Source organism: Anguilla anguilla, chromosome 13 (assembly GCF_013347855.1).
Source record: "Anguilla anguilla isolate fAngAng1 chromosome 13, fAngAng1.pri, whole genome shotgun sequence".
Classification (NCBI taxonomy): domain Eukaryota; kingdom Metazoa; phylum Chordata; class Actinopteri; order Anguilliformes; family Anguillidae; genus Anguilla; species Anguilla anguilla.
In genome coordinates, this window is record NC_049213.1 from 25348525 (window position 1) to 25368876 (window position 20352).

General features: G+C 40.0%; 1 protein-coding gene across 6 annotated transcripts in view; it reads right to left on the reverse strand.

Moving 5' to 3' along the window:
• Window positions 1-13362, reverse strand: part of slc38a3a (solute carrier family 38 member 3a) — a 40502-nt gene extending 27140 nt beyond the window's left edge. For 5 of the 6 annotated variants that reach the window (XM_035389004.1, XM_035389003.1, XM_035389001.1 and 2 more), the window contains exon 1: window positions 13052-13362. The gene's annotated coding sequence lies outside the window, so the exon portion shown is untranslated. The remainder of the gene's footprint in view (window positions 1-13051) is intronic. The other variant, XM_035389002.1, reaches the window with a different exon arrangement.
• Between the last annotated feature and the right edge of the window lie 6990 nt (window positions 13363-20352).

The following is a 20352-nucleotide window of genomic DNA, read 5'->3' on the forward strand; positions in this document are numbered from 1 at the left end:
GGAACAGTAGCTAGGAGGCCAGAGTACGGAACAGCCACAACAAAAGGACTTCCCAGGACACGTGTAAAAGGGCTGGGCTGCATTTGAAAGCTATTTGGCCGGTGTTATCAACACAAAATTTGCAAGATAAGAAGATTGGCTGATAGACAGGTTCCTTCCCAGGTTATATTTTATGCATAAATAAATAAATAAATAAATAACCAAATCTGGGATTTCTAACATCTTCTCAGCAGCGTGACCGGGATTATGCACACCAGGGAGAGGGGGCGGAAATCAGGATTAAACAGTACAGAGTGCCACAACAGCATCCCATCTGCTTGCAAAAATAGCTCCGTCAGATCACTCTTTCATGTCACAACAAAAGCCAGCGTGCGGACACGCAGGGACTTAAGGGAGGCAAAAGCTGGGAATTGATGAGAGCTCCTGAACTGTGGACGTTTAAAAATACGCTGGCAGGCAGACACAAGGAGCCAGAGCACTTCCGTTCAGGCCCTCTGACACTAAACCAGAAAAAACAAGCGTCTTTCAAGCACCACTTTCAAGCCTCACACCAGGGATTAGGCTGATCCGCCCGGACTTGTCACGCGGTGCCAGAAAAGGAGCGGGAGGGTGTCGGTCCTTTCCAATCGACAGTGTGACACTGTTTGTCATGAACGCAGGGAGTGGGCGAGAATTTCGACTTCCGTAGTCTGGCCCTCTGGTGGGTGGCTCAGGCCTTGGCTCTGTGCAAGGCCTCGCTTTGTGAGTCCAGGGGCTTGCTTTGTCAGGGATCAGCTGAGGACAAGCAGCACCGGGCTGAGGAAGGTCCACTCTATCAGAGCCACACCAGGCTCCAGAACAAGCCTGTCGGACCTCCAAGACACAAACACACACACAGGCAGGTGCACTGCTGGGGACCTGTGCAGACAGATAGCAGCTTCAGCTCTTTTCTGTTCACTTACCATCCACATCTACAGTATAATATCAGAAAAAAGAACAGTCAGAGTTGGGCAAAGACAGAGGCTGAGATAAAACCAACATTTCTCAAAGCCGAAAGTAGTTTTGATTAATTTTGAATCAAGATAGTGTTATTTTTCCCTCACTGCCTTTTTCTCATCTCCTCCCAGGACTTTTAGGGTTAACCCTGTTGTGGGTAGGGGATTAATTTCAAACTCTGTTGTAGGCTCTGCAGCAATCTTTGAAACAACATTTTTTCTTCACTTAATTCCTTGCAGTGCAGAGAGATGAAGTATGAGAGCAAGGGTGGATTTCTACACAGACGTCATAGAGAAATAAAATCAAAGGGAACCTGGCATAATGTATATCCAAACATGTGATACAATGTTTCATCCTTTTATTAAATGAATAAATAATTTCAAATATGACAAAAAATGTAACTAAAACACCAATTTCTTAGACAGGAAAAAAAAAAGTATTTTCTGTGCAGGGTGTTTCATTCCGAAATTAAATTTTCTAAATTTTAATTTTTAAAACACTTGAGCAGTATATCAATAAGGCAATATAAAAATGGTCTCAATATCTCTGAAATGATTTTTGGCCCTCAATACAAACTCCAACACATATCAATGAAGAATGCAGGTGTTGTATCGACAGATCTAGAAATGGAATTGATCAGTGCATTAAATCATAGCTACAGTAAAGTGAAATCCACCAACGGTCCTAATAATGCACTCAATGTGTCTGCGACTTCATATCTCTTGCTGAAGCTCAGAAGAGAATAAAAACAAGAACATTGAGGTCAGCACGAAAACTATCATGGCAGATGACAGCAAATTAAATTTTCCATTTTTGTAACGAAGAACATGCTGCTTGTGAGAAATCTGTTTGTTAAAGTGTTTGGAAATGTCCCCAATGGCACGAAAAGTGGGCAAGAAAAAGTCCTTATCTGTTCTGTCGCAGAAAAATACCCATTGGCTTCTCTTCTGACTGGGTTGGTCTAGGGGTCCATTTTAATAAGCATCCAGCCTGCCTACGTTTTTTAGCTGACGGAAGTGGGCTCAAATGTCCCGTGGCAGGGTGGTGCACAAGCTCACGATGAGTCACAGAAAATGAGTCAGAAGCACGGCCGCTAATACTCAGTTTTGCACACTGCACGCCAGATGCGCCTTGCACAGGTAGGGGAGGCCTTCAGCTCAAGCAGGGGCAATGTACAAGGTGGGAAAGACCTGCAGCTCAGGTACTGGGGACTCAGTGGATCTCTTTTAGGTCTGTTCATAAGCTACGCTGGCGGCATTTACGGTTGCAACCATCTACAGACACCACTGCCATACACTCTGGTATCTGGGTTTAGCCTATGCTAAAAGGGGCTTGTGGAAGGCGGGGAGGCAGGCTGAAGGTTAGTACTTTTCCATTAATATGCTAAAGTAAACACTGTTAATCAGTTCTGCTGACCAACTCTGGTGACATATGGAACTGTAGAGGAATTTCACAAATATTCCATCAGTGTAGCCTATTGCACGAGAAAGGAGGGGGCAGTAATCACAAATTGCCAACTGCTCCGGAGAAGTACAGCTGGGGTCATGCCATCAGCAAAGTTTAAGTCTGCAATTGAGGATTACAACCCTGGGACAGATTGAAGATTCTACTACTATCAGTGACATGGGTTCTTAATCAGCCTGTCAGATGTCAAAAATAAAATAAGAAAGAAAGAAAAAGCAGCCATGCCAAGCTGTCGCATTAATCCTGACACTGAATGTTAGAGCTGAAGGCAGTGGCTACATATGAAACATTTATCCTTTCTAACAACAAGATTCCACAGCCAAGAACAGCAGTGACACTATGGAAGTATAAAGTAACAGATGGAAAGCCTAGAGAACATCATGACCAGTCCTGACTGGTTCTGTCCTGTCCGTGCAGGTTAACAACCTCAACTCCGCTTCACGTTACACTCGCACCACTCGAGATTGACCAATACAATGCATCTCAGGATCCTGATCAGCCCATTCTGTGCCATTCTGTGACAGGGTAGGTGCTCCAAAGGCACCAGTCACTTCCCCTCTGTAGAGGCTTTGTGCCCACGGGACTACTGCTCCAGTGCAGCTTCCACTGTCCCGTGTCCATGGGCAGGGATTGGCTGAGATGGCAGTGGCAGGACGGGCAGGGACTGGCGAGTTTAAGGGATCTGCCATATGAATGTATTTGCAGGAGTGGTGAAGAAGGGATATGGAAGAACAGAGTTAAGCAGAGTTCAAAGGGTCTTGGAAGAAATAGGGAGCCATGTGGAACAGAGTGCTCTGAAACTTAGTCAGGTTTCTAATCTGTGCCAATGAGCTCAAATGCTCTAAATCATACTTTTCCTCCAAACTCCAGTGAAATCCATATGTGAAAAATACATGGCACAAGAAAATCACTAAACTAAACCTGTCTGTGAGGAGCCCTGTGTCAGTAACATCCTAAAGTACTGCACCTACAGTTGCACCACAATGGAAATAAGACAGCCAGACCTGTATTTTCTGAGCCAACCGTTATATAGGGCATGACTTAAATATAACAAATAAAGACAGCATTAGAGAGCAAAAATATGAGCATCTGCTATGCATGACACAAAGCATACACAGACTGCTAGCCATGTTTACAAAACATGCTGCAAATAACAGGTTTCCCACACTTGTTAATGCCACCAATTAAATGGTGTTTCTTTCAAGGTCACAAGCTTCAAAAATACAAGGATCCCTGAAAACAGCATAGTAAGACATATCACGACTGTTCCAGAACATCAATAAAGGGATATAAAAATGGGCTAAATACCCCTTATTATCTATCAACCAAACACCAACCATTTTGAGAAGAATGATGCTTCTGATCCAGCACCAGCATCTAAGGGAGCAACTGACATAAGACATGATAAAGATTTTCAATATCATCAGCAAAAAATTATTTTTAAATGTATCTTTAATTCAATTTTCACTGTTAAAAATAGTATTTTTAAATGTGAGCATTTTCTGAGATCATTATGGTTGCTCAATCCAAACTCTATACTACTAGCAGCTGTCTGTAGCACAAATACTACAAGGAAAAACACTGATCATATCATTTATTTATTTATTTTTTAGTCAGACACTGAGAGACATCACTGAGAGTGATGTACAGGGCTGCCATGGAAAGATACACAGTTCAGGCCATGGAAGTCAGAAGGACAGAAATATAATGATACAAAACGCATCCAATTAAAATCAGACTACTGTGCTTCTTGCTGTTGCTTACATGCTTACTGTGTGTAACTTGACTGTGTTAGGACCAGACACGGAATCTCATAGCCACATATGAGATTTAGAACCAATCAATGGAAGCAAATTGATTGCTTGGAAACAATACATGAAAGAAAAACAACTGACTGCTTTTACGATACAAAATGAAAAGAAATAACTCATAACTCAGAAATGTATTATTTGGGGCTACAGTAACTTAGTTAGCATACTTCCTCATTATCTCAAGCAAGTGAGCTCATTTAAGACAACTACAGATACATCATGAATGTAGAAATTATTAATGGCGGAAGTTCTTTAAAAATGAATTACAACAGATGACTGCTTGTAAATAAGTGGGTATAAACTTTGGATCTAATGCTTAAATTATGAATATTCATACTCCATGCATTTCAATCTGAAGGAAGGAATTATGCATATTTGTGAGGGTCAAAACTAAATTCTAGACCAGTGGTAACCAACCTTGTTCATGGAGATCTACCGTCCTGTAGGTTTTCACTCCAACACAAACAAAACACACCCCATTCAAAACAGACAGCTAGAGATCTTGTTGAGCTGCTAATTAGTAGAGTCAGGTGTGCCAAATTAGGGTTGGAATGAAAACCTACAAGATGGTATCCCTCCAGGAACAGGGTTGGTTACCACTAGTCTAGACAATGCTGAAAGTTATATACCACCATGGATTCAATTGAAAAGCTTTACATGTTATATGACTAGGCTTTGTACAACATTTAATTGAGGTCATGTTTATTTTTTCTCCACAAACAGCAGCATGTCCAGGAGAAAATATTTCCAGGAGGAGGTGTGTAATCCCTTCAGATGAAGACACGTTCTGGCGGAAGCGGCTGATGCAGGATGAAAAAAACCCTGATGAGGAAACCTCCACGTGTTGGCGTGTCACAGGCCAGAATAGGGAGAGTGGGCTGGAAACAAGGCCCCCTCTGCTGCTGCAGGCCATGCAGTGCCAGGTCCTCGTTATCTCTGTCACATGTCCCAAGACAAAGGCTCACCCTGTCCCCCGGCCACCAACCTTCACCTCCAGGAGGGGGGCCACAGTCAGGTGCCCAGCACATGCGGGCACCAAGCTAGGACTACGTCACTTCAACCATGCTCCAACCCCCACCAAACACACTCACACACACATACTCTCACACACTCTCTCTCTCTCTCTCTCTCGCACACACACACCCTACTCTACCTCCACCACCACTACCACTGTGCTACATTCCAGAGATCAAGACATACATAGCTGACAGGCATTGGGCTTCTGAGATTAATTAGCAGAAGGCTGTGTATAAGAGGGTTTTTCCTTAATAAAAATCCTGTCTGGAACATCCTTTCCTGTTAGGCTTTAGGCCTACTTCATTCTGACCCCCCTGGAGCTACAGTAATTAAAGAGAAGCATGTATAAATGCCTAAAGATTATGTGAGAAACCAAAAAACAGGGCTTACTTTTCTAAAGAGACACATCTCTGCTGACAAAGAAAGTGAAACTCAGCAAATGAAATGTCGTCATTGAGCAAAAAGCTGCTCTTCTATACCAAACCAGTCATCATATCCATTTCATCTTACTTTTGCAAAACCAGCATCCAAAAATTAGGTTTACATTGTTGTCTGGTAACTTCTCCCAAATGATAGTTTGTATCTAATCCCTCACACAATCTGAAACAACGATTGTCCTGCCGTTTTCTCAAATGCCCCTTCCTTTGGCATATTCATAATATATTATAAAGGTGAATGTCTCCACACAACCTTCTTCTTGTAGTAACCAGAAAGATGTTGTTCTGTGAGACTGTGTTTCCATGCAGGTTAGCGTTTGTTTATACTATCGAGGCTGCCAATAAAGTCCAATGTGGGCCCCCAGGTTAGCCAGGCAAACAAGAAATGACCCATTCCCCCAGCCTTAACAATGTGCCTGTCGACCACCGTATGCCTTGCTCAGATAAATGTGCACTGAACACCCCAAATAGCAAGGAGGAGCATAAATTTCCCACAACAAAAAGTCTATTTACTGATATAGGTAATGGACGCAAGGTCGCAGGTGACTGGATTCACACAGAGAACTTCAAGGCCATGCTATTGCAGGGCTTTCATTGTTGAGACAGAATGCAGGCTGCATACAGCCCACACGACAGCCTTAAAAATGACTCAAAGCTTCAGACCTCTGCTGCATGTGTTGGTGACCCTGACCATAAGAACAGACAAAACAACAGGCAAACTAAGAAAGAGCTTAATTGCTCGGAGGTGCAACTTCCGGCAAAGCAGTTGGACCTCAAATTTTAATGAGAAAAGCTTATTGTGTGCAAACTGAGCAGGTGAGTCACCCACAGCTTAACCTTTCTGTATAATTAGCACAGGAATCTCTGTGGGCCCCCCTCTCATTAAAAATATAAAATCTTAAGACGGATCAACTGTCAATATCAAACACGCACAAACAAAACAAATGCACAGCTGTGTTTTAAGCACACAGTATCACTGCCAAATTTAACCAGGAATGAAATAGGTGTACATGCTAAAGCGGGTTATAGCGTCATTGAACAGAATGTGATGGTGGCATTACTGTATAATAACACCAACCCGGAGTATCATGGCATGTTCAGACTCGCAATCACAAGTAATCTCAAACAATTTTTGCCAACATCATAGCAGTGACCTTCTTTCACTTTGTTTTATTCTTCATTATTAAATGAATAAATACAACTGTTCCATGCCAAACTACCCTGTGCCTTCCAAAGATAGCCACAGGCTTTTTGCCCACTTCACCTGGTGTGCGTGCTTCTGTCACAGTGCCAGTCAAAGCAGTACTGGCTATCTTTAGCACTCTGGCCCAAAAGAGTTAACACAATGCTAGTTAGCGAGTCTAAATATATTTGGATTAGCTTGCCACTTGTGACAAATACAGAAAAGAGGGGCAGTGCCTTTCCAGAGAACAGGCTCACCCCTATACCATACATATTGATCATAAAAGTGTGTTTAATATCATTCTCCCAATTTGGAAAGGCATATACACACGTGTGTGTGTGTGTGTATGTGGTCTTGTGTAAGTCGCTCTGGATAAGAGCGTCTGCTAAATGCCTGTAATGGTCTGTAATATGGAATAGTCCTTCACTCAGGAGAGCATTTAGGCAGGGCATACACTGCTCCTTATGTAGTTGAAATTGGTAGAGGTGGAGGTAAGAATTGGGAGTAACTGCAGCTAAAAAAAACTGAAAAATGTTGAATAATGAGAAAAATAAAGAAAAAATGAGTACAATGAAAACCTTAAAAACTACACTCAGATCATGAAACATAAGCCGTTTATTAACAAAAGACGAGTATGGCTGTGTTATGTGTGAATACTTGGTTCCCTTCAGAATGACATTGTTGTGTTGTTAACAGCAGCTGAACTAAATATCGTTGCATGCTGAATATAAATAATTAAATAATAAATAACACTGCTGCGTACTGGAGCTCAAGGTATTATATACGTACGACAGTGTGGGTTTGTGCATGTTTGTGAGCATGTGTGAAAGCATGCGTGCATGCATGTGCATGTGGGCATGTGGATAAAAACTCTCTGTTGTGCAATGAAGCATTCGGGAAAAACAACCACATAACACGCATTTCCCCTCAATCACCTGACATCTCATATTTGACTTTCAGAGCTTTTTATTTACAAAGGCATTTGACAGAATAATCGTAATGAAGTTACAAAAAATTAACATGCCAGTGTCAACAGCACACTTCCGACATTCATGAAACCAGAGGATAAACCGAAGAATGCTAGGATATGTGTAGCAGGACACGTTTCCTTAGCACCATGAGAATCATGCGCTAAATTGTTGACCCAGAGCAGAGAAGAGTTTTAAAGGCACCCACCTGGATGATTAACAGCCGCCATTCTCATCAAATATGACACTAAAGGGAGTTCTGAAGAAGTGTAAGCCATCTGCAGCATTGCAGCTTGCATCACAGGTGGTCACCTGTAATTACAGCTTGTATATATGTGTGGTCACCTGAGTAATTATAGCTTGTATAAGCACCTACAGTACAACACTACATTACCAAGTCAATGTACTATGTTAGTATGCACAGGTTAATTTAGACAATAATTGCATCAAACTTTTTGTGGTTATTATCAGGCCCAAAATAAGGATTAAATTGTACTGTTTGAAGGCTTAACTGATGCACAGGATGATAAGCATAGTGTAGTGTAGATAAACACCAGCTCTGATCACGAGCTTCTGTGAACTGCAATCAATCACTTTTTTTAACTCCTGTTTTTACAGACTACATTGTTTCTTAACTGTTGAGAAAATATTTGTTTCTTGTATTTTCTAACATAGTGTATGGGTTTATTAAATACCCTATATCAAACCACAGAACTCTGTTTCAACTCTGTATTTTACAACCCAAAAGGTTTATTAGGTATATGAATTGGAGAACATCACTGAAACCTGGGAAACTGTTTACTAATACAGGTGCAGACAAATAATAAAGTTATAACTCCAGTAAGACAATAATCACTGCATTCCGTTGAATGTCCAGACACTGGCTAATATCCTGACTGAATCTAGGTCTCTAAAGGATGAGGCTGCTGTCGGGGGGGGGGGGATTCAAAACATGTTTGTCTCTCCTGCACTGTACGCCAGAGCACATCACTGTGTTTACTTTTCATTTCTGTACAGGGACACTGCTACCTAACGGCTAAATGGGATACATTCAGCAAATAACTAGTACAATTTGATTAAATGAAACTAATATAAATGGAGCCCCTTTGCCCATGGAGCACTGCCTCATCTCACTTAATTACCACACATATATGACAGAGATGAAGGGGATGTAAAAAGAAGAACTCTGTACACTACACTTCAGTGCTTCCCTTTATTGAACTATGAATGTTATAAACACAATGTTTCGACCCTAACTTGACCCATGAAGACCTGAAGGTCGAAACCATGTGTTTGTAACATAGTCCAATAAATGGGAGCAATGAAGATCAGTGTGCAGGTTTTCCCTGATGTTTGTATTTGAATTCCCCTATAACTCCAGAACCAACACAAAGACTGGGACGTTTGTATGTTTTTGTACCTTGATAGATGAATGCAATAACACTTGCACTTGTAGCAAAGACAAGATACTTCAAACAAATGAATGGAAAGTACTTTGTCTAGATTAATCTCGATCAGCCTTTATTACCATGAGACAGGAGAGTGAAGCCAGCATACTATATTTTAGTAACATATGCTCATTATTGGGATTTATCTATATGTGCTCACAGCTGGGATAAAGCACCTTCTTTGACAAAAATATTATTCATATTAGCAACAGTACAATATTCTTTTTAATCTTCCCATAGTGTAGTACTTCACAAAGGCAATGCAAAGAGCGTCCGTTTGAAGCACTGGTTAAAGACCTTCCAGTTTCCCTGGGAGCAGTTTCAACAAAAAAACCTGATGTCAAAATATGTGACTACCAGTCCCGCACAATAAGCTTCTCTGGATAATAGTATACACTAGCAAATTAAATCATGTAAAGTTAAGTGGATATGGTTTGTTTTTGCTGTAGATAACTTCTGTCAAAATATTGGCATGATACAGTGTAAAACCTACGGCATAAATTCCACACTACCACAGAAAAATATTTCTATAGTCTAGTACAACAAATCCACATTGTCAGCAAGATGCACTGCAGTCAGTAGGGCAGCCGACTTCTGAGCTACACTCAAGTCCCCCTTCAATCCCCTGCCATTTCACCTTCTGAACTGTGATCCCCACAAGTATGTTACCTTCTGCTTTCTTCCAATCCGAATGAAGCAAAAAAAAGAAGGCATACTATCTGCTCGCCTTAACAAATTCCATATTTGTCAACAATCATTCATTGCATGCATACTAAGTGTAGACCTGTGTATAAATATATAGCCTAAGTTAAGCGACCCATGTAATTGATCTGTCATACAGTAAAGTCTCTGGTACATTGTTACCTACTAATACAATAGCACTACTACAGCACAGTCAGTGCTCATAGAACAAGCTCAGCAGGTCATACTTATTTGCACTGCAGTTGCAGTCACATTGCAACCGTAGAATTATGGAATATACTAAAATAATAAATCAAAATTAAGGTTATAAGATATATACTGTATACATATGCAGCACATTGGTAAGGTTTGCTCGTTGCATGTCTAGTTTGCATGATTGGGCAGTTCATTAAACTGTACATATTAAATACAAATGATAGAACAGTTAACAGTTCTCTTCACATCCAGTCATTTAAGCATGCTTAATGCTAATTAACTACTCACACTCAGATCTGGACTATAGTTGCCAGGTTTGTCTTGTTAAACAACCTGTCTGAGGGTTTAGCTTCATCTGTTTGTGTTTGTTGCCCAGAACAGAGTAATGTCTGTGTCAATTTCTGCGTCCCGAGCGAAAGAGTGACCTTCAGCACACAGAAAAATGTCCTATTTTCCTGAAACAGGGAGTGACACAAACTCACACGTGCACACACCCACATGCAAATCACTTTAACACGCCAGGTCTAACCTTTGCACATCCAGGAAAATTGCTGTTTTTGTACATTTGAATAAAAATGTATTTACCTTTATTATATCTCATGTACTTTCTAATAGGTTAAAAAAAAATGTTAGATATGCATACTTTTTATTTTTCTGTAATAGTTATGTGCTTTTGGTAATAGGAACGTATTTTTCCATGCCAGTAGGTCTTATTTAAATTGAAACTTTGAAACAACAGAAAGGAAAACAGATCAATTTCCCCTGAGGCTAAAACAAATTTTCAGGCATGAACTCTGGATACTCACCGAACACACGATGAGCTAACTTATCTATCAAGAGACCATGAGAGAACATTTAAAATCACAGTTATTCGCGGTTGGTTTACTTTTCCAACTGGAAACAAAAACACACACGCACGCTTCAATCCCCGGTAGGCAGCAAAATCACCGGTCCGGACCGCAAAGCTCCGGCTGAGCCATGAGCATGGATGTTCCTGTTCAAAAAAAAAAAAAAACACACCGCAACATCCCTGTCGAGAACTCAAACACAAGGGTAGCCTATTGACACAAGGCTACCAAAACCGCCCGACACACACGTTGCACATGGACTCCGAAAGCCAGTGGCATTCTGAACAACAGCGGCACGTGACTGGACAGGCATCCATAATGCTCAAAATATTAAAATAATAAGCCTACACATTTTGGGTCTCTAGTAGGCTACTGTAGGCTTATATACATTGGCGACGGCGTGGTATCATTTATGCTGGACAACATTAATGAATTATTTTAGTCCTGCAAAGTTATGCAATAAACTGCAAGCAAATGTATCCCGTTCAGCTAGGCCAGATGCTTTGATGGGTCGCATATGCTAATACAGGCTGGGTTGCAAGCGCTGCAGTTCGACACATTCTCCTTCGGTGTACGTTGTAGTAAAGTAAGTAATTAAGTTTAATTCAAAAGGAGTTCAGACATAGTTCAGTAATATGTCATTGTCATAGGCCTATCGTCAATGTGGTCTATGATTTTTAAGGGATTTAAAATTGATGGTTTCTCACCTGTAGTCTAATTTTAAGAGCGTAAAATACTGACTCCCAGGCCATGTTGTCCTTTCTAATGTTTCCGACCGATTGTGAAGGCTATTTGATTAAGCAATATGAAACTCACTCATTTAGGCAACTCGGCGCTTTCACCACTATAAACTTGCCCCTTTCTCCTTCATTTCTCCTTTCTCCTTTAGTGAAGATGTCTGTCAGGTTTGGTATACTTGTTCGTTGGCTTCGGGCTGGATTGGTTTATTTTGTACGATTGGGTGCAAAAAGCTAGAGACGACATCAGCTAGGGTACTATTCGACCACGCCACCGGACAAGTTTTCCCGCGGGCCGGTTTTATTTGACTGTAAGTCGCACAGTGGAGACAACATTAGATATTACAGCCGCACAATGTTTGATATTGGAAGTGAATAACTTGACATTGCAATTCCGAATGCATATGTTGTAATATATATTTCCAACATAATTTAAATGAATCTTCATATACTTCCCGTTGTACTGTATCATTCGATTCAGCAGTAAGCTAAACTCAAAAGTAAAATGTATCAATCAATGACAATTAGGACGCAATGCCGGACACTGAGGTGAACACTGAGCACGTGGTACCGTAGCGGACAATCATTTGAGCTTCAGTGTATCTTGATTGACGTTAGTGACAATAGCCAACACACCAGCTAACAGCTCTTAACGTCAAGTAACCGGATAGGATGAATCGCTTTCTAGTCTGAAAAACTTATATTGTCCACGAGGATGCACCGAGCTGCTCAAATAAATCTGGTTAATGCAGCAGGTAATGCAATAAGCTAATGGTTTGTTCTATAATGACATAAACGAGCATTCATTAAGATTGCTTTGTTGTTGTTGTTTTACAGTATATTGCAGACGTCACAGATTTACATAGGCTATCTAAACACTCAGGTTGGGGGGAAATGGTTCACATTAGGCTACTAGCTAGCCAGCAGAACCAAGAATGATAGCCCAAGGTTGAAAACTTTGCTTTTGGGCTGCATGTTGGTGAGCTATCTTTCAAGTTAGATATTTTTTTCTTGCAAGCATCATGGTGAGAATCTTATTCTAACGTAGACCAAGACCAGTTTGGTTGATACAAAGCTGAGCTTTGTTCGCGACTGATGGAAAAATATTTACCAGTAATGCGATTCACTTAATCGCATAACAAGTAAGCTAACAACGATAATAAAATGTTGCTAGGAAGAAAATGATACGTGACGATTTAGAATTATGATATTGGCAATGCAGGCTGCTGGCCAGCTACCAAAAAGCAACCAATTAAATATTCTTACCAGTCACGAGAAATTGTGCCACACTGCCACGGTGGACCCGTATTAATTCCTTCAGTAGCGAGTACATGCAGAGTTCAAGCTACCTTCTTTTCTTCTTTCCTTCTCTCCCAGTTTCTTTCCTCTTGGGTACCACTTGCCTGCACTGCAGAAAACGAGCACTTCTCTTTTAGTTCTGCCTCGATTTCTCGCTAATTGTCTTTCGACAGATACAAGTAATATGTTTGCTACCAGGATTTGAAAGTGGGCTGTAGCATCGGGTAGCAGAGATCCGCCTACCACGCACAGCCTCCAATCGTTAAATAAGCGACACAGTTTTCACCCAGCCTCCCAGCGCTCGTAGAGATGTTCCTAGCGCACATCATGATGAATTGAATTGACATTTCTGAACATTACACGGTTTCCTTTGTTTGTGCCTCGACGAAGCGCGATTCACAGAAATTTCAGAATCTGATGATTCAACTGTTTTTCATTTTTATTTTTTATTTAAAAAACAAATAAAACTAAGCCTACATCAACCTTTTCGGGGGAAAAAAGACGATTGGCTGCCTTCAACCAGCTGAACCTAGCCTTTCTGTCATGATAGTTAATATTGTAATTATATATTCTACATAGGCCTATCATAAGGTTATGAATGGCATGCATGGGTTGTATTGTTTCTGATTTTCCTTTTATAAGACGTGGTTTATACTGAAGGCATGATTTAGCGAAATAGATGTGAACAGAAAACGGAAGAAAATATTCGCGCTTGGACTACTATGACGAATAAATCTATCTATCTATCTATCTATCTATCTATCTATCTATCTATCTATCTATCCATCTATCTATTAAAGCTTTGGAGTGTCCAGTGCAGAATGCGCTGAATGTTGCCGTGGGGTGTATTGAAAGCAGCGTCGGAGAGATGTCATATAGGGACATTTCCAGCACTATACAGTGGCTACTGTTTACGCACATTTCTGGGTCATTTGTGCCTGCTACAGTATATTAAAGAGAGCTGACGTCACATTACTGCTAGATGTGTCGCCACTCTTCCACCTGTGTGTTTACCACACACACCACATGACTGCTGTAGGTCTATGTGCCTCAGTGTAATCACAGCAATCCCCAGTTTCCTCCCATTTTATGTAATTTCAAGTATTAGAAGATGTGCAACAGCCTAAGCTTGTAAAGACTTACCAAACAGTATAGGCCTATGATGTCTCATGATTGAACTGTAGCAGTCCAGATTTTAAGTGGTACTGCACGCTGTTTGTGCCAATCAGGCATCCTATTGCTGCATTTTAAACATAACAAGTGAAGTGAAGCAATTAGAGAAGCCTGCGAGATTTATTCACATTTACGCTGAAGAAGTATAGTCGACCACATAAGTCAGATTGTCTTCTATGCGTGTTCCATTTTGTCCTCCATTTTTTCCGTAGTATGGACACTGATTTGCAGAATAGGCTAACATAATGAAAGCCTTCCGCAACATAAGTCGCTACGATTAGTTTATAACTTGACCTGCTAACAGGCAGTTAGGATGCCTTTTCAGGAACCAATACATTCTGCATAATTAAATTTTCAGTTGTGCAATGTTTCCAAATCTGAAGAAAGCAATATAAGTTTCCTCTTGATTAAAAGGCAATGCCTTCAGAAATGGATCTTAACTAACAGTGTACCCAAAATATCATAGCTCTCATTAAATAACATAAAAGTTTGATAATGTGCATACTATGCAACTGATTCTTAAGGGCAGTGCTGTCTGTTCAGTCCAGCATTAATTAAGTAGAGTGGTCTGACATTTGTGTCTACCCTACATTTGTGGTCACAGGTGTCTTCCATCCCTGGGTATGACATTGTTGTCCAGCATGACTCATCACTGTGGTGGCAGAAAAAAAACAAGTTACCAAGTCCCATTTGTCCGCTGAATCATGTATATTATGTGATGAAGGCTGGCAGGTGCTCTCGAAACAAGTACTCTTTGATTGAGCTCTGCAAAAGATTGAGTGCACCACAATAATATTGTGACCAAAAGTGAATGTAGGACCCTCAAAACACTGGGCCAGGTTAAAAGCAGGAATTAATCTCAAGATTTCAGCAATGAGAGTGCAATTCAGTTTAAATGTTTACATAGCAGCTCAGTTCAGTAAATCACAAGACATGCTTATGGAAAAGACAGTAAGAACAAAATGTGCATTTACCTACAAATGGTTATCAGCCCAATATATCTGTACAAAGAATCCATTATAAAATGTCACAAACCATTTAAAAATCCTCCCGTATCAATTCGATTTTGTCACTGAATCATCTAAAGTACAACAATTTGGAGTGTAAGCCTTCTCCTATATAAATTCAATTTTGTCACTGAATCATCTAAAGTACAACCATTTGGAGTGTAAGCCTTCTGTCAATCGCAGAGTTTAGATATTGGACAGAAGGTTTGCATGCGTCTGCTAAATGAGAAAGATGAGCAGTCCTACATGAAAGAGATTTGCTGTTCTGCCACTGCCGATGTGAAAAAAATAAAGCTCTTAAATGCAAACAGTGCAGTCATGTGCAATGGATGTGGAGCCTCCTGTAGGTAGAGCACTGAGGGAAAGGCACTGCCCTTTTCTCTTGAAAAAGGTTAATTTTGTGTTGTACTGTAGCTCACATTAAAGTGTATGCTTGTAACACTCTACTAACATATCACAAGACAAAATTCTTATTACCTACATTTAGCTGTTGTGACTTTCAGTTGCAGTGCTTAAACCCTTCCATTTGGAGCTACAGAAGACAAATAAATGTATGTTACAAGAGCAGGACTCTCTTCCTTTTCTTTTCTAAGGGTAAATTATAATTAAGTGATCATCTTTAAGAGCCAGGAGCACAGAAACATGACCACACCTGAATGTAAAAATGATGTCTGATAACAGTTCTTTAATTACATTACTTTGCACTTATTTCTGTATATACTGTAAACATTTTCACAGCATATTCCAGCTGACACCACTCATTATGATGATTACTGCAAACATCATTTAAAGAGAATTAGACACGCTGTGCAAAACCCTTGATTCATTGGTATTTATATAATGATGGCTGGCTCAAGTAACAGAGTTCACTTTGAAGTATAACATTTGAATTAGAAACTGAGGTTAGAAAACACATTAAAATAATAAACAATAATAGGTTCATTCTAAATATAAATTCCACTATTATGTACAAACTGCTCCATGTTGTTCTTTGTCAGATTGTTATCAGAGCATGCCTTTGAGCTATCTCATAAATGGTCACTCATTTTCACTGAGGTGTTGTACATATAGGTCAGGTCCCACTCAGGCTTTGGTCTCCCTTTGTAATGTACCTTTACACCACCACTGGCATGCTGATCTAACCACATTAGAAGTACAAGTAGTCCAGTTAGCATGGGGCATGCAGAGAAGAACCTTCTGCCTAGCCTTTCATTTATCACCTGTTTCTGAAAAAGGAAACTTTGTGAACAGGTCACTGGGGACAAACAAAGGTTTCCATCCTGGCTTCAGTGTATCTTGTTGACTTTTCAGAATTTAGACACAGCTTCAAACGTTTTTGTGAAAGCATTTCTGTAGTTAACGTCTGTTTACTTGGGTTCTGAAAATGCTGTTTTTGGCTGGAGGGCTCACATTTGAATTTAAAGATGTAATCATCCGACATCCTTAAAGTCAACAGAGATAGATTCTGACCAATTTGCCTCTTCAACCTTAATCATTTAACAACACTGGAAGGTGCAGAGGCCCAAATGTCATATAGGTGTGTCTCAAGTATGGCTTTAAATTGTAGAAACTGATTTACAGTATATGTATGGACCTATATGGTGATCACACAAACCAAATACATAAGACTTCACTCAAACTGAAACGAAGTAAAATGTTTATTTTACAGGGTATAGTGCTAACCGGACACACGGTCTCAGGCACTATTATTAAGCATAGTGTCTAGCAGTCAGTTTGAATCATGAGTGAGTTGCCATTATTAAGGCCGGAGAAGGCAGGAGTAGTTCCACATAGAGGCAGCGTGGCTTCTGGTCTTACAGTTTATTTACCCACACCCATCCTACTGGTGCAGGTTAAACTTGGGATATTGGGAATACACAGTGTCCATCCTTGTAGGCCACGTCCCCAGTTGTCACTTCAGAAAACTGATGTAGAGCGGTCAGGTTTCTGGTCCAAATTGAAGGCAACATACATTTGTTTGCCAGCTGCATATGAATTAATTTTAGGATAAATTCAAACATACATACAATTTTTGTGCAACAAATATATTTCTAGCATAAGGTTTTGTAATAGTGGATGGGGTATTCTTTATTTTGTAGGAGAAAAAAAAACATTTGTCAAGATGGAAAACACTTCATTTGCAGCCTTGGGCTTTTGCCCAGTGCATTTAAAATGGCTTTGTGGTTATAATAATCATCTAGGATATTTTGCTTTTAGAAATTGCTGTGTTGTCATTTTCCCTCGGAATGGAGATGAGAGGGAATGAATAGAGATTACGATCTCCCACTACTTGCAGACTCTCTGAATTGACCAAGTTTGAGACATCAAATTGATGTCTTAAAAGCAAGTAACAACATTTCTCCAAAGTCATCAAGAAGAAGTAAGATTAGCTCAGCTGTAAGCTGTTTTTAATTAAAAGAAACCCAGAAAACTGTTGTAATCTAAGGCTGGGGTTGGCTTGGTTTTCAGAGAAAATGTCCTGTTGATAATGTTAAATACACTTTGGACCAAGTCTAGCCCAGAGAGTAACAAAATCAAATGGAGGTCTTACATGATTTGACCATTGGAAATTAATACCACCTGTGTTATTGTTTGTGTATACCTTTAGAGGTCATATTCAACGTGGAAATTAGTCCTTTTCATACTGAAAGAGAACTTGGTCTGGTTTTATTCATAGTCCTCACTGCAGACCAGAAAAAGGGATACAATTATCTTGCTGACAAAAGACCAATGTCCCAAGACAAAGGGACATGTGACACATTAATTCCGGTTTCAGGAGCTAACATGGTCACAAGAACAGTTATGTAATTTGTTTAATTGTAAAACTCAACCAAATATACCAACATGTAAGGTCCTTTAACTTGAACATTAAATGTCTGCCACATTTTCAACCACACATGGAAGGAACTCTCTTGAAAATTCTATTCTTACATGTCAACCGTCACCAAAACTCATCGCCAGGTTTACAACTGATATTAGTTCTATAGCCACTCCAGGATAGACAATCTAACTGCACTCTACACCTAAATTGCACTCTCCAGCTGATATTTCAAAGATGTCAACATGCACTCAAAATGCAGGAAGATTTTGTTCTGAGCGATCAACTTCAGTGATTATTTTGAACCACTGAGGCATCTGACTTTCTGACCTTGCCTAAATAAACACACAAGCATGCACATGCACACAATTCTGACCATGACCCAGTTTGTGAAAACCCATTATGCATTCCCAGCTAACTATATTTGGATACTGGAACATAGTGAGAAAGTTACAAGTAAATGTCCTCAGCATGTAAATGTGTAAATCTTGAATTGGTTTTGCAATTTATCAAGACAGTAATGTTCAATGTATCTGCCATTTCAGCTGTTACAGTTGGAGCAGTCCTCACACTTGTTAAAAATGGCTGGTGTATAACTGGAGTAGTTTCTGAAAGCTGCCCCACTTGCACAAGACACCAGGTATGTCCAGGGTTTTTCAAACAAGAATTCTTTGTAAGGGAATTTAGTGCTTTGAAGGGGCAAATTGTGTTGGAACCATATATTTTAACTGACAAGGCTACAGTTTCTGTCATTGGTGTCCAACCCTCCTACTTGTTTGAAAAATGTGATTGGACAAGTGTTATCAATCTGCTGACCTTGAGCCCTCTACACAAAATAGATTCTATATTTACTATAGCTTAGGGTTGTAACTAGGTAGCTGTTTCGTAGTTGACTTAGTTAATGCACTCGTGTCTTAACTACTGCTTGTATTTTTGCATAGACTGTGTTGTTGCTGTTCTTGTTTGTGTTAGTGTTAATCAGTTTAACCTACAGGGTCCAAGTTAAACTATGCAGTTGTTCGCTGCACTTGGAACGGTACTTCTATCTAGGGTTTTCGACACACTTGTTCCTGGTTATGGTTATACACTTTGTTGCACGTCGCTCTGGATAAGAGCGTCTGCCAAATGCCTGTAATGTAATGTAATGTTACTACACTACATGTGTCAGGAGCTGTAAGATTAGGATATTAGTCTGCAATTACAATTTTCTTAGCACCTTTTTTGTTAATCATTGCAAGGCATGAAGAATCTATCATTTATAACACAAATATTATATGTTATAGTTTTTTTTTTCCTTAGAAATACGCAACTTTTCTCAGAACATTTTCCCAAACATTATCATCTATCGACAGTAGAAAAACCATACTTACTGTTTGTTATATTCTTCTTAGATGACTGACTGGTTCTCCTTTTTTTTTTAATGTGTTCCTGATTATCTGTACTCACCGCAAGGATTTTCCACAATGACAAATGTTGTATCAATGTAATGGAGGATGTTATATTTATCTCATTGTCTACATCTAGGAGTGGAGACCTCAGTACATTGTGCCCAGTATTTATGAACTACAAAATGTGTTGCCAGTTCAGATTTCTGGCAGAGGGCTAGAGGACAAAGGCCTCTGATTCGCACTTGAATCCCCTCACACACACACCAAACAGTTTAAGTATCCGAGTGGCAAAGGAATAGGTGCAGTCTTACCTGGTGCTACTAGAACAGGATTCATTTAATGTTATCTTGGTTATCTGGCTCCAAAATAATGTTTTAACCTTTCCCCTGTGCTGACATTTATACACAGAGGGAGACTGCAAATGAGGAGCTAAAGCCTCTGCCTGTGCTATGGCTCTATACGGATTGTTATCTATCTTGGTAGATGCAGACATGCCTCTGGTTTGTGTAGACTACAAAGATACAATTGGTGCAGATATACTGAGTTCTATGTGTATGTTAGGGCCTTGAAACCACTAGGTGTGTTGCAGTTTAGATTCAAAGAGGAATACCAGGTTAAAGTGAATGCAATTTATTATATAGTGTGTTCAATAATAGCAATATACAATGGCTATATGCGAATGGCGCACGGGAAGTCATATTGACAAGACTCCTCAAACCATCTCACTTTTCCCCGTATATAGCCTACACAAGAATCAAAGAAAAAACCTAAATCATCAAAGAAAGACAGCAAAACAGCAGTATCATCACTGACCCTACTTACATTATCTCTGTAAGCCTATCAAACCAGGTTAACCTTTGTAATACAGCTGGCTGCAGACTC